The 15,342-nt window shown below is 37.8% G+C and overlaps 1 protein-coding gene across 1 annotated transcript in view; it reads right to left on the bottom strand.

Annotated features, from left to right (window-relative positions):
* The window catches only part of ST6GALNAC3 (ST6 N-acetylgalactosaminide alpha-2,6-sialyltransferase 3), a 197,797-nt gene that overhangs the window by 67,657 nt on the left and 114,798 nt on the right, over positions 1-15,342 (bottom strand). The window lies entirely within an intron of this gene.

Here is a 15,342-nt window from a genome sequence, read left to right as displayed (position 1 = left end):
AATAGTTCCCAAATTTGTGCCACAAGTCAAACATGAAGTGTTCCTCTAACAACCAACCTGATAGCACTAAAGTCCTGCAGTAGGAAAGAGGATGTAGACAGAGGAATGTGGTGTCCTCTCCAGAGAACAGTTACAACCCATGACAAATAAGAGGCAGATGGAGTGGTTGTATGTGACCTAGGAACTTAATCCTGAGCAAAGTGAAGTCAAAGACAGTATTTCCTGAGTGCATTCTGTTCCTCCCATATGAACTGAAAATAGGAATAGTTATCTCCTTAAAGAAATATAGGGACCCAGACAGAATTTCATTTGCCTGAAAATAAATTGTATATAAGTTCTTTGTTTCTTTTGCATCAGAGGATTAAGAAGGGATGCCTTATGTTTAAGTTGCATTTTATTAAATTTTTTTACTAGAAATCTAAAACAAATGAAAACTATATCAATCCAGAAAAAACTATAGAAGAGGGTCCAGGCCACATACAATCTATGATTTTTTGTATGGCCACAGACTTGATCTTCTAACTTGCTATTGACTGGGAGTGACTGACTTCATTTAAATGTTTGTTGGGATTCATTTCTCTTATGTTTTGCTGATATTTAGCTAGATGCTTTTCTGACTAGCCTTGTGGTTATTTCTCTTAAAATCACACCTCTTTTACCTGATGTGAATAGCATCCTGGCTATACTCGGTCACAATAATCTTAGGACCTGGTGACATAGATCAGATTTCTTTGACAATGGCACATAATAAAAGGGCAAGGGATACACATCTCAAGATTATAATAGCTAAATATTAATTGCAAAAAGATCAAATGTTCGGGTGACAATTATTATACTTGTGTGTCCTTCAAAATTTCTGCAATAGATATCACAATTGCAGTGTTTTGACTTCTCTGCTGTGATTGGTTTGATTTCTCTTTGTGATTGGTACCTGAAAACGTTCTTTCATCCTTTCTTCGTGAGTTAAAGATGTATGACTGTATGCAACAGCACTGATGGTGTTTCCTTTACAGAACACCATGTATTTTTTATAGCTGTTGCAGTTTCAGAGAGCTGTCCTGCTTGGCTGTCTGACAGTAGGGATGAAATCCCAGGAGATACAGCTGAACACAACAGTTTCTGTTTACTGCTTAGTTACAAAAATTCTCTCTAAGATACATTATGAGGACATGGCTGGGTGACCTAAACAAATCCATGAGCATAACTCACATCCTAACATGAAGTGAATTGTTCAAGTCCCAGTAGATTAATTTATAGCTTTCAGAGCTTTCAAGCTAACAATTACTGAATATGAAACTGCCAGATAGGAAAAACCAATTTGGTCAAGAATCTGGTCCCATTTAAATTTGTCTCAATGTTGATGGTTGTTTTTGTGTTGTAGGTTTTTTTTTGTTTGTTTGTTTTAGAATGTTCTTCGTTCTCCATTAAAATGGAGCTGCTCTCTTAAATTTGGAATTGTTTGGTTTTCTGACTTTAGTTAGAAATGCATTGCACATTTTCTATTCACTGAGTGAAACTGTTCTGCTTGAATAAACTGAGTATACTCACTCCTGCAATTGTGTCCCCCAGTTTTCAAGCTCTTTTGTTGTGATTCATTTATCTTGTTCCAATTTGTGAAGTGCTTTCATAATATTGAATGCCTGCACTAGGTCAACATATAATCTGCTCTACTTCAGTAGAGGTGGAGGCTTAACCCCTCTCATCCCTACCTCAGAATAGATATTTTTACAATGTAGAGAAATGTCAGATACCCTAATTATACACATTTGCCAACAGATATCCTGTAGAAAATTAGAAGACTGACTGACACCCATGGCAAACATTCCACTGATTCCAGCACTGTCCACTGAACTCAGTATCATTTTGCCTCATATTTTCTCCAGTATGCGCAAAACCACACATCAATATTCATTTGCTGAACCCCTATTTAGAGACAGCCTTGCTGCTTGTGGTCTTAGCTTATAACTGTTACGGACAAAATGGGCAGTGTCCATAATGCACACATGACAACTTTATTTTCCTCATTTAGCTTGGTGTCTTCTTTGCTATGACACCACCACACCTCAGGTATGGCTGTCCCATTACTTTCAGACTCAGAAGATGCTCATAGTGCAGTTCCTCTGCCAGAAGGCTCCTACAAGAGCTGTTCAGGCACAGGGATTTGGATGCCCAAAGAAGCCAGACCAGGGAAGTCCTGGGCAACTGTGGCTGCTCTTATCAAACTGGGATGCTGTTGATGGCTCCCAAATGACCCTGAGGAGCTGGAGTAATCTGCTGTTGTCCCTCATCACCCCGAACACTGAGGTCCCTATACCCTTTACATCCATTTCTCATACACAGATTTTTGGTTGCAAACTTGTTCATATTAGCATAGTTCATATTACCTTCATCTGTATAAGAAACTGCCACTTTTCTATTTAACTTAATGACTTATTTGCACTGAACAAATGCAGAGAGTCATTTCTTACACAAAGAAACCAGAATTCAGAGACATGAAGAACCGGAAAATTAGAGAAAACACACATTGATGGTGATCTATTCTGCAACTGTCACTAACTGTTTATAGGTATTCATATCACAAAATCCAGGATAGCAATTAAATGCTCACTCATCTGCAACCTTATAAAAGAAGGTAAAAATAGGCTGCATGGAGTGCAGGCAGCCCTCCCATCTGCAGAGAGTGGTCAGCAGCAGTAGGGCTGATAGAGATCAGCCAAGGAATACAGAGACCTGAGCTGCTGCTGTTTGTGCTTTTTAGACCATCACCAATTAAAGGCTTACCTCTACCTTTTACAAAGCTTTCATTCACTTGTATTGCAAATATATCAGCCAAAGAAGAACAAATAAACAACAGAGAACTTTTCTTCTCTTTCTGCGCATTTAGAGACAGTTATTTCACCTCCAGACATCATAGGGTCTGACCTATTATCTTTGAAGAGCTGCTTTTTGCTCCTTAAATATTATTCATTTTGTCACTGACCAGGAGGACACTGAGCTCCTCAGCAGAGCAGCTGGGCACGATTCTGACAAATTATTCCATCTTTTCCCTGAGAGATACATTGTAACTGTTGAGAAGCACTTATATTTTAATCAGTAAAGAAAATGAAATGTCTGACCTTTCCATTTCCTGTGCAAGCTTACAGACAATAGAAAAGATAATTAAAACTGTGAGTTAGGACTTGCAAAACAGTGCTGCTTCTCTAGCAAAGAGAAATAGCTGTGCAATAAAGGTCACTTATCAAACAGTTCTAGTTATTAAATCTTTGCATTTAGCTCTGAAGTGGCTTCACAGAATCAAAGGTCAAATCATTAAATAACAAAAACAGACAGAATTAGAAAAGGTCATAAGCAAATCTAACCAGAAGAAAATCAGAAAACACTTCTGTTTTTCCACAGAGATATTTGGAAATTTTGTTACTCTCCAATTTGAAATACCCCCTCCCCCATCATTTCATAAGTCTCCAGCAAGAGAATGGTTGCCGAGACCAAGGCAGTGTGACGCAGGCTGGAACTTCATCATACCTTTGCACTCCAACACAACCCTTCTGATTTCCAGAAGTTGCTGGAGCACAACAAAGCATCTTGATGGGCCACTCCCATGCCCAGCTGCCTTTCTAGCCAAGATTGCCAGATTCGGTTTGCCAAGTTTAGCTCAGGACCTAGGCAGATGTAATTTATGCTAATGAAAAGCTCAATTTCTCCTGAGAGTTCTTTGAGCTGAAGGCTCATGGTACACTGCAGAGCTCACTCCAACACACCAACCCCACTTCACTCCGTGAATCCCACAATTAATCATACAGATAGACGGGAAATTCAGATTAAACTTTCTCAATTGTTACTTTAACAATATGATAGTAATTTTATAAATTGGACGCAATGCCCATTCACTACATAATGAGGCAATTATTAGCAGCTTGCCACATATTAATTTGCTCCTTTAATGTTGAAACAAATGAGATCTTTTCCTGTAATCATCCTATTTGAGTGAATTCTAACAAAGCCGATTGAACAAAGCTCCAGAGAGACTTTCTTTATTTCAATGCCATTTATTCTCCTACTCTTCTTGGATGTCTTTAGAGTTTTAGAGGATACAACATTTATAATGATGCCAGTGGGGAATAGATTTTGCCTTTATTCTTCCTGATGTTCTTCTGAGGTCTTTCAAATGAAAGGTACAAGAAAGGCATTAACCGTCTGGCGTTGTTTTTTATTACTTTTCTCAACTTTACAGTCAAAAATGTATTTTAATTTTTCCTGTGTTTCAGTAACAATTAACCAAGCTGCTTTTAGCAAAACTTACTCCCATTCTTCAGACCTCTGACTGATGGAAGGGCTCACCAGGTTTCTCTAAGTAAAATTTAATACATTTAAAGAAAAAAAGATAATGTAGTTTTTGTAGGCCCACCCAGCAAGAGCTATGAATTGAATACAGCACTTGGAAACACTCTATATAAATCATATTATATGCACAACGTTAAGCAATAAAAATAAAAATTATTAAAGAAAAAAATCCACAGGTCTGATTACCCTGAGTTTGTGGTTATTCCCTTTTCCCTCCTGGTAGAGATTTTTTCCCATCTTCAGCTCTTGGTTCTGGTCTTAGCCCCTGGCATCATATCCCAGCAAACATCTGTCTTCATAAAATTTAATGTGAAGATTTCATAAAGATTTTAACATTTTGACATTATTTTGAAATAAGCCCTATGTCAACACATATTCCATTTCCAAATAAATAGAATATGATTTGCCTCTTCATAAGACTGAGACTGAAGTGCCTGGTCTATTTTATTTAGATGACTGTCACTGATATGTACATAAGTGCTACCAGGAAGTTTTTATTTAAATTGAATGAATTTGAAAGGAACACATAATGAGACTGATCTGGTAGTAAGAGACAGAATAACTAAATGTCACTGAAATTCTTTCTATATGCACTGATCCAGTTGTTTGACTTGCAGCTCATATTGCAGCTCTCTGAAAGGTTTGGTATCAGTCCTTTTCTTGGACAGGCAGCCTGTGCATTCCTGATACTAGTGGTAAAGAGACAGAAAAGGGAAGGATGCTCAGACCTGAGGCAAAGCTTGAAACTTGCAGTCTCCAACACCATCTAAACTTTCCTTCAGCAAGTATATTTTTGAAACATTTCAGCTTCTTTTCTCACAGAATGAAAAAAAAAAACCACCCAAATCTTTCAAACGTGAACCATCGCGCAAAGTGATGCAGTGTCATCTTTCTCACTTTGAAGACAGCTCCAGTGACTCCATGCCAGCTAGTACCTTTTTCAATGCATAGCAGAGCAAATGCTCACCAGAATGTCATTGATTTTGCTGCTGCTATTGGGAAGAATAGGGGCAGCTTTGAAATAAGGCAGGAATCAAGCACAGCTTGTGAATCTGAGAATAGTAAAAATAAACACCTCAAATATATGTGAGAAAAAAAGAGTCCCAGTAGTTCAATTAGCAAGTAAAGACCGAAAAATAGAGACTTGGCAGAGTAATTAAAGAACACTAGGAAGTGCTTTGTCTCTGCACAGAGGGTTAATAGCAGAAGAAATTTTCTAAATTCAGTGTTTCAGGTACAAGGAACAGACCCAGAAAAGGCTGATGACTAGCAGACCTGGGGATGTGGAGCACTGAGAGAGTGGCAGGTGAAGAAAGTTTTGCCCTAAGGCATTGCCTGAAGGATGTGTAAGGACTGGTCCTGCAGGTGCTGGCTGGAAGAACAGAAGCCACAGTCCAGGTGGTTGCTAAACTCCTCTCCACGTGTACAATGGTACAAATGGAAAATGTACTCTCATTAACAGAAATGAATACACTGAAATACACTGATAAGGGGAAGGAAATAAATGGAACCAGGATTCTGAAAGAGAAGAGAGGGAAAAAAATGGATATAGAGAAGTGCAACAGACTATGGAAAGGTAGAATGTAAGCTAGTTTTTGAAAAAGAAATGTGTATGGGCACAGAGGGTTCAGGAAAAGTAAAATGATGTTTCTATTACCAGTGAGACAACCCATGATATTTGGGAATGAAAACTAGCACAAGAGAAGATCCAAAACCACCTAAAGACACTTGTTAACTTTTGCAAAAGAAGCTTTAACAGATATGTCAACTAAACAGCTTGGCATTAGGCAGAGAGAATAGCTTTCTTCCCTTAAACTGCAACTGCCCAGGCAGAAAACAAATGAAAACAGGGAGAATCACTCCAGCACATAGTACTACAGCTTGTAGTTAACTAGAAACCCTGACATCAGTAGACATAGACATGTCAACAGTCCCAGTCCACCTAATTAACATCTCTGAATCAGGGGAGAACAGCAGCAAAATCTTCTTCGGTATATAAAATATCACAACAAAAATATAAATATACTCAAGAACATATGGAAATGTTCACGTCAAACACCTAAAGATTGAATGCCTAATTGTAAAGGGGAGGCAAACTCTTCTCTGCACAGTCTATGCAGCTATTTCATGAGACAGACACTGAAATAACTTTCACTCTCAAAAACATCCAATGGGGAAATGAATGATTGAACGAATGAAATGAATGAATGAATAAATAAATAAAGACCAGTTTCTCAAATATTATCCAGGAAAAAAAAAACAAACTACACCAATTCTAGAGTACCCTTAATTTCATTCCAGTGGTTTAGCTGATGACCATAAATAACCATATTGTTTGTCACACTCCATCTATCACTCATTTGCAAATACACAGCTTTTGAACTGCCATGGCTTTGTAATAGTTCAAAAGCCGGGAATTCTTCCAACCAAGCATTGCTTGCTGAATGCTAAATCCAATAAGTCATTTATCTTAACACCCACCACGTTGCTCATTTGCTCTCGTTAGCACTTCATGACTCTTGAATTTTGTGCATGGAAAACATTACTGGAAATATACAATTTAAACCAAGAACCATCCAATGAACTTCATAAACAACTCCAAATACAACCAGAAAGTTTAGCTATGGCACATTTGTCACTCCATTATAAAGCTGTATTTGCAGTAGTATGTTCAAAGAATACTTGCATCCTGCAAGTTATCAAGACCGTAATTTCTGGGTTTACTTTTATCTTTGTCCATTCTCCATTTATACTGTATATCTTTTGTGGATCTTGTAAGTACCAATAAGAAAGATAAGATTTATTTCTTCTCTATACAGGCATATTTCCTCCAAAAACAAAACAAAACAAGGAGATGAAATGTCATTTACAACTCAGGGAGACATAAAAGTGGGGAACATACTCTTAGCTGAACGAACTGAATAGCAAATGAACTGCAGTACAAAGGACAACAGTTAGTACATCCAGTTCTGTGCATGGCAGTAGGGCACAGTGAACACATAATCCATATGTAATGTAATCCTTCCTTGTAGAGTGGACTATAGAATGATGACCTTGAAAGCAACCAAGGCCAAAAGGACTCTCTCCACAAAGGCTGTTTTTTTCTTTTCATATAATACTAAACATCTGTGCAAAGACCTGAAAATTCTTCACTCTGATTTTGTTCAATGTAAGACTGTGTCTAAGGAATTCTCTCTAACATATGTAAGATATTTGTGAGGAAAGGATACATAATTACTCTATAACTACTAACTTTAATTTGTATTTATTATAATTTCCCACAGATGGCGGTAAAGTATATAATGTATACAGCACATTTGTTCCGAATTTGCTTTCTCTAATAATCTCCTTTTATCAGCACTCACCATTAATTGTAGGCCATTACTGAGGAACTTATTTGGATGAATTACAGATGCAGGACTGACTGTTAGGCCTCCAGTCTCTATACATTTGAAAAATGGATATCCAAATAAACTATGAGGCTTCTAATAAGAAGTGTACATCTTACTTCAGGTCAGTAAGTCAATGTATTTGGGAAAAAGATATCAAAGTAAGCAGAAAAACTGTCAGAAAAACTAGCTTGGATTTCTATTTTTTTTTTTTTTTTGTAAATGAAAATCCATCTAACAGAGCAGAAGCCTAACCTCTGATTTACTTTAGTTCCATGCTGTCTGGACCTATTATTTAATTTTGTCTCTCCTGGTGGTCTATCTACCAAATTATTTGTATGCATGGAAGAAAAGTGATAAGCTAAAATGCTAATTATCCATTTTTTCTGAAAAAAAAAAAATCATGCCAAGAATAACAATAAGATTTATTACAATAGCATTAAAACCAGTAGCATTTTTCATTTGACAAAAAAACCTTACGAAGCTGAGTCCAATGTTTTTAATTGCAGGATGCCTTATCTTAAAGAAAATACATGCTTGCTTCTGTCCGAATTCATTTATTTTCCCCTCATTGGCATACTGGGAGTATTTGCTCCACAGCATTACAACTGTCAGCTTTTGACCCCAAATTAAATTCTTTTAAATAGCTTTTAACTTCAAGATTTTAAAATTACTTTAGTTTCATATAGATATAAACTTAAATTACCATTTTTTCACACATCTGAACTTTCAAACACTATTGCATCTCGCATTAGGACAAAAATTTATACTGTATGGGAGAATTCTCCTTAAATAATTATGAATACTTATTTTAAGGTCTTGTAAGTCATTAATGGAAAGTGGGAGCATAGCTGCAAATTTAAGAACTGTGATGCTAAAGGTCTGTTTTAAACAGAAAATCTGTTGTGCGTACATTCTCTTCTGATTGCTTCTAAACCCAGTGCATATGTCCACTAACCAGATTTTAATCAGTGCAGATTCCATTTCAGGCACTAGTTGGTATCATGTCCTAAAATTATCCACAATAACTTTGTAAGCACCCTCCATTGGAAATTACTGGGTTAAATGACTTGTAAATAATTCAGGAATCATTCTTTAATGGTCCTTCTTCCCATGGAGCTCAACAGCGTAGATTCTGCTATGACCACATTCCATACTAACCCCCACACTTCAGAAGACTTTGCTAAAGAGAGGGCCCTGAACACAATGACATCCATCATATCATGCTGCAGTCACAAGGGCCTTGTGCAGCTTACTGCCTCATCATGGAGCTTGGAGGAGCAAGACCTGAAGTGCTGAATAACATGAACACAAACAAGGTGGTAAGTTATGAAGTAAAATATGCTATAAGCAATTGCAAGATAAAAGCTTATTAACAAATGAAAATAATAACCCAATCCATCCTTTCTTTGCTATATAGTCTGGCTTTGCAATGATATAGCTGCTAGAATTAAACAACATTATCACCAAAATGAGTAGACTAAATTTTATAACTCTCCTAGCTATAACTTCAGGGTTTTTTTTTCTGATTTAAATTTAAATTAATTTCTAGTCCTTCATATGTCTTAAGGACAAAATTACTCATTACTACTGTCTTGCACCTATGTGCTGGCTTTTAGGAAAATCTATGGCTCATTCACAGCCTCTACTGCAGACAAAAGCAAAGACTCCCACTGACACCACTGGAGCCATGATATCACCTAATGTCTGAATTTTGGAATCATAAATTTGGGTTCTCGGTTCCTAGGTATAAAATCTTTCTGTTTATGAACAGAGAAACACCAGGGAAACTTCTTATATCATAAATCTAGCTTGGGGTGGGAATCTATACAAGAGTGGATGGATTAACAACAATTTCTCTATCCTGAAGAATGAATTTATACATGGGACCACAGACCTCAGAAAAGCATATCCTGTGCCATTACAAAGAGCATAGCACAGCTCTTTATCCAGGACAGCAACAGAAGCCTCTCAGATAAGGTTCTGCCTCCACCTGTGAAAAGGATGAATGGTGTTTTCTGATATAACCTATCTGTTCACAAAGCCAGATGACAGCCTTCCTTCTTCACAGGTGGGCATGCATACAGATGTTCTCTACATTATAAGCTTATTTTGCCCCAGTGTCGACTCCTGAGGTGGAGGCCATGTTATCTTCCTGATCTTGGTATCACATGGGTTAAGACAGATCCTATGTTCCAACTTAACTCTGAATGCACAGTTTGGGTGTTGGTTTGTCATATTTTTTAAAAAATCCACTGACCTTCAAGAAGCTTCTGATTCCTAATCCTTGCAAGGACTGTAATGACAGCAGAATATTTGATGTGTGACAACATGAAAAGGCACTTCAAGAGTCAACGTCAACACTCATCATCTGCTCTGTAGCTCCAACTGGCATTGCAAGAACTACTGTAGCCTTGACTATGGAAGGTTCTTGGAGACAATAATGATGAGGAAAAGTTAGTGCCCCCTGACAGCATCCACAGTTTGGTTTGCTGGCACACAAGTATGATGATATATGTGTACAACTCAGATGATGCCTTAGCATTCTAGATAGCAAGAGGAAGACTGACAAACGCTTTCTACATCAAACAGTCATGCCTTCCCTTCTCTCCCTTGAGAACAGTGTTGCTCTGTTACAGGGTCTGCTACACCTCAAGCTACCAGCAACTCACAATGGCACACTGGGAACCAGAGATGCTAAGGTCAACTTAATGGCCTCAAAGAAGGTGTGGGGGACTGTACTATACAGCTAAGTAAAAAAAAATCCATTCCACGGAAGTCATCAAGCAATTGTAAAATAATCCAAAATAAATATCCTTACAAATTACAGCTGGTGTTGAGCAAAAAGCATGGAAATTAACCTTTGCTTGCATATAAATAACAATTACTTACTTCCATGAACATTATATATCAGCAGACCTTTTTCTGAAATTATGTTAGTCTTATGTTCTCTTCTCTCTTTTTTTACTTAAAAAAAATAAAAATAAAAAAGATGTATTTATACATATGTAGATTCACACATACAAACAAAACTAAAAGCAGCAACAGAGGTGCATTTGGAGGGCTTAATGATGTATTAAGTTCACTATTAGAAAATATTTTCAAAGAAAATGTGAAAGGTTTGGCATCTCTTCACTGAGTCATATCATTGTAGAGTTATAGATGCTACATGAAGGAAAAAACGTGTGTTCAACTAGCCCAATATATGTGGTCTCAGACACACAGTGTTCCTTATTGTAAAAAGAACTAAGGGAGATGAGCTGGGGAGGGAATACTGGTGGGCTATGAATTAGAGGTAAGATCCATTTTTAGGGAATACATCTCCATAATACAGAATAAACTTTGGAGAAGGTGCTCAGAAAGACTGAGGAATTTCTATCCCTAGAGATTTTTAAAACCTGCTGAGGCAAAAGTCTGAGCTAACCTTGATGTTAGTTACCGTGTTGGAAATGGTGAAATTTAGAGGCCTTTTCCAACCTTTTTTTTTCCCCCAATAATTCTGTAATTCTACCACTTTAAGAGTCAAGTAGAAGCTGTGTGACTTTCTATGAAAATGAAGATGTCTGTAATAGTGAGAACTATTAATCATTGAGGGGGTAACAATAAAATATAACTAGCAAAAATAATTATCTTGCTTGTTATCTGTCCTTGGTTGCTTTTACTACCTATCACACACAAAATTACACGTACAATGTAGCAGGAGATAGAAATGCTCCTAACGTGAAAATCAGTTGACAAGATTTGATCTGCATATCATATCATGATTCTGCACAGAACTTGAATGTTGTAAATCTTGCTCCTAATAAAACATTATTAGGCATGTTTACAATGTTGGAATTCAGATTGATCAAAGATCATAACAAATACACTCCAGCCAGTGGAGCACAGTGTACATGCAGGCAACACAATGATGTTTCCTTCCTGGCATGAGTGAACAGTCTCCCAGGTCTGCTAACCTGGGTTGTTCAAAGTGCATAGGTAGGTTCGTTACTCTGTGGGATACTTGTAAAGACTACATTTTATTTGAGTCCTTCTCAAAGATCTTCTAAGTCCTGTTAGCAATGAATATAAGGTGCTACAAATCACTTCATGCCTGGAGACAAAATTTACGTGTCTTTGTTACTGCTTCCAGCTTTCCTAGCAGTGATGCAACCCCTGCTAACAGAACAGGGCTGTAATGAAGAAGTGGTAGCTCAACGAACTCTGAGGTTGGGTGAGGGGTAAGAAGGAAAAAGAAAAGAAAAAAAAAAGAAAAAAAAGTGATCCAGATTAGATAAATCTTTGCCGAAACAGAAGCCAAAAGTGCTGTTGTGCCTGTGATCGATGAGCAGTAAGCTGTAGTTTGCAGCTGGAGGACAATACAGGCTGACAGAGGGGAAGGAGGAGAAGAGGTATGTTGCAAGAAATCAAATGCCCATTATGTTCTAGAAATATGGGAAAAACTCTCACACGGTCAGATCAGCAAAGCTGCAACTATAATACACCAGACGTACTGCAGCTATAAAACGTAGGACGATGAAAATCAATTCTAAAGAATTATATCACAAGTAAATACTGTACTTATCCCCTCCCCTTGGAATAACCCCACTGCAGTAGCAAAAACATTGCCTGTTCTATCACACAATCCTTGCAAAAATTCTGCAGATCCTGTTTTTCAAAAGAGTAATAATGAAAAAATAAAGTCCTGTGGTGCTTTTCCTCCATCAGCCCTGTTTATGAATTCATAGCGCAGCATGAAGGTTATTAAAATCCCATATGTGAGCACCACACACAGCACAAGGAGATATGAATTGGCATTCCACAGAGATAACGCTATCTAATGGGCAAAACAAGTAGCATGGTTTCATTCTTATTCAAAGTACATTTGGAAAGGGCAAAGCATCTGGCTGCTGCTCATGGATAGCTGACCAGATACAAGCCATTGCTTCTTCTTACCTGTTGATTAGTAAGTTAAATGTAGAGAGCATAGCTGTTATCTTGCTGGGCCTTGATGTTCCCAGGACACTCTTTTAACCATGAACCATTCGTCGTGAAGTGGATTAAATGCAATTTGGACTATCTGGATACAGTAACTATTAAACACATTGCTGTTTACTTCCACTTAAACACATTTAAATCAAAATGTAATTAACTGTGGAGATAACCAATACACCTCACAAATTAACTCCAGACTCCTGTCCATCCGGTAATTAAATTATTTTCCAGAATTATTCATTTAATTCCTTTTTTATTGTTCAAATAAAATAGCTAGTGTTGTGCTTTATTTTGCTGCCAAAAGTGATTTGGTCTCAAGCAGCACAGAGCTATTTTGAACACCATCAGAACCTGGAAGAAGCTCAGTGTGTGGGGAGGGGAGGATGAAAAACTATTCTGGAACTTTTATGGGGAAAAAAATAAAACCAAAAAACAAGGCATGCACTAAAAGTTTTCCCAGAACGCTCTGAAAGTTTTCAAGCACCAAGAATAACCCCCAGTCCATAATTCTACAATCTTTGACAAGAGACAGATGTAAAGTCTAAAACATATTCTATTTCAGAACAATGGTCAAAGGTTTGTGAAGCTGTCTCTCTGCCTCTCATGTATGATCAGCCAGCCGTCATGGTGAAACCACAGGTGACTCATGGCAGTCATCACTAATGACAGAGATGGAAAGTACTCCAAAATAGGTAAGATAGGAGCTGTCATGAAACAACGTGAGACACAACCATCTTCTAGCACAGTTAAAATCCATGTTGTTGCCTGGTAGTGCTGCTACATCACTCTCTTTATCCACACTGTTGCGATCGCACACTGCTGTTCAGCCTCTCCCACTTGAAATTCAGAAGTCAGATGATGCTGTGAAGTTTGTGTTCTGATCTGATTTTTTTTTTTTTAATTTTAGGAGCATTCAGGCTCAAGATTCTCATTTCTAAAAAAACTATATATCCTTTCAGCTACACCTTTCAACCTTGTCACTGTGTGATAGGCCCCGTCATATTACACCATCTGTTTCAGCTGTTGGATATTACTTACATGCTACAATCAACATCACTGTCAAAAATTATAATCCATATCAATATTTTACAGAGGTAAAGGAGTGAAGACAGTGAAAAGAAATTAAGTTTCAAAACTACATTGAAAATATCCTTTCCTCTAATGACTCCTGCCTTTTATACTGTCTGCTTTCATGCGTGAGATAATTTGACTTAGGATTTCCTACCCCGCTAGGATTAACAACAGGCTTTGGAACAGGAATCACTCAACGAGAAACACAAAAACCATAACAATAACTTTCTGTGCCATGCCATTCCAAACAAAGACAGCTACCCTTCCTATCACCTTTGCAACTAGAGCTACAGTTAGGCATTTAACACTATTCCACAAATAAGCACTCTTTGCTTGCATTCAGGATGCAAACGTGAAACTAGCATATCTGTAAGTATGTCAAGATTGAAATTCAGGTTGCTGCATTTTAAACGTGGACTCCAACACAATCCACATGGGCTGCACAACAGAATACTTCTGCACACCTGTGCCTTCTGACAGCATAGATTTATTTCCTTATTTATACTATTCCCAGCTTAAAACAGACTGATTGTTTTTCTCATCATGAAGAGCTCTGTGTTACTCCAGTGATGACTCATTAGCTATGATACAGAGAGATTCAGAGTCCAAGCACAAGGACTTTGCATTCTTGCAAAATGGTCAGAAACACAGAACTAAGTCTTCAATTGCTTCAAAGGGATAACCAACTTCTTGTAATCCTGGCTGCAGATAAAGAATGCTCCAGCTTCATCTGGAAATTGGAACAGCCCTACAGCAACTTAATTTTTTGAAGATTTGTAGTATGTTAGCCAGGAGTATCAACATAGTGCACTTATTTCGTAGCGTTGCCAAGATTTCATTGCTTGAACTTTGAAGAGAAAGCTGGTAATTATATGTATTTTTTTTTGCCAGACATATGAAGAAATGATTTGTTGTTTTGAAAAGGCATTTCTACAGTGTTACTGTGTTGTGTAATTACAGTCTTTGCACTTTGGAGGAAGTGGAAGGTTAGGTCACCTTCCAGAACAGAGCAAATGACCCTTCTTAAAGAAGCAGATGAAGAAACATGTTCTCTTAGGGCTGTGGAGAGTTTCTGCTTGCAGGTACCTCCAGCTGGGAGCTCAGGTCTCTCTGAGGATACTCTCTGCATCATGATTTTTGGGTGATGCCAACTTTAAGATTCTGAGGCTGCAAAACAGCTGCCAGTTTTTCTTCTTCATACAGTGTTGGATTGTTTTTGCTTCCATCACAAATTTAATGACCTTTGCTCTATGCTAAAGAGTGTGCACCCCTATTTCAATGTTACTAATGTTGCAAAACTTAAGGAAAACAACTCCATACTACTGTTTCCTTAGCTCCCAAAGAAGCCTTTCTTCATATCTGTCAAATCTGAGGGGGGGGGGGGGGGGGTGGGGGGGGGGCGGGCGGATGGGAGGGAGGGAGGGAATAAAAGAGGAGAAAATCTGACTTTTGTTCCCCTGACCTTGGGAAATAAAAATTTGCTAGAGCTTCTCTTCATCTTCCCCCTTCATTTCTGCCAAGTCACAGAACAGAATAAACATCCAAGAAAAAAAAAAAAGAGAAAACT

The sequence above is a fragment of the Cyrtonyx montezumae genome, unplaced genomic scaffold (genome assembly GCF_038088225.1).
Source record: "Cyrtonyx montezumae isolate F1298 unplaced genomic scaffold, pur_monq_1.0 scaffold_1, whole genome shotgun sequence".
In the NCBI taxonomy this organism is placed as follows: Eukaryota; Metazoa; Chordata; class Aves; order Galliformes; family Odontophoridae; genus Cyrtonyx; species Cyrtonyx montezumae.
This window is presented reverse-complemented; position numbering and strand designations above follow the sequence as displayed.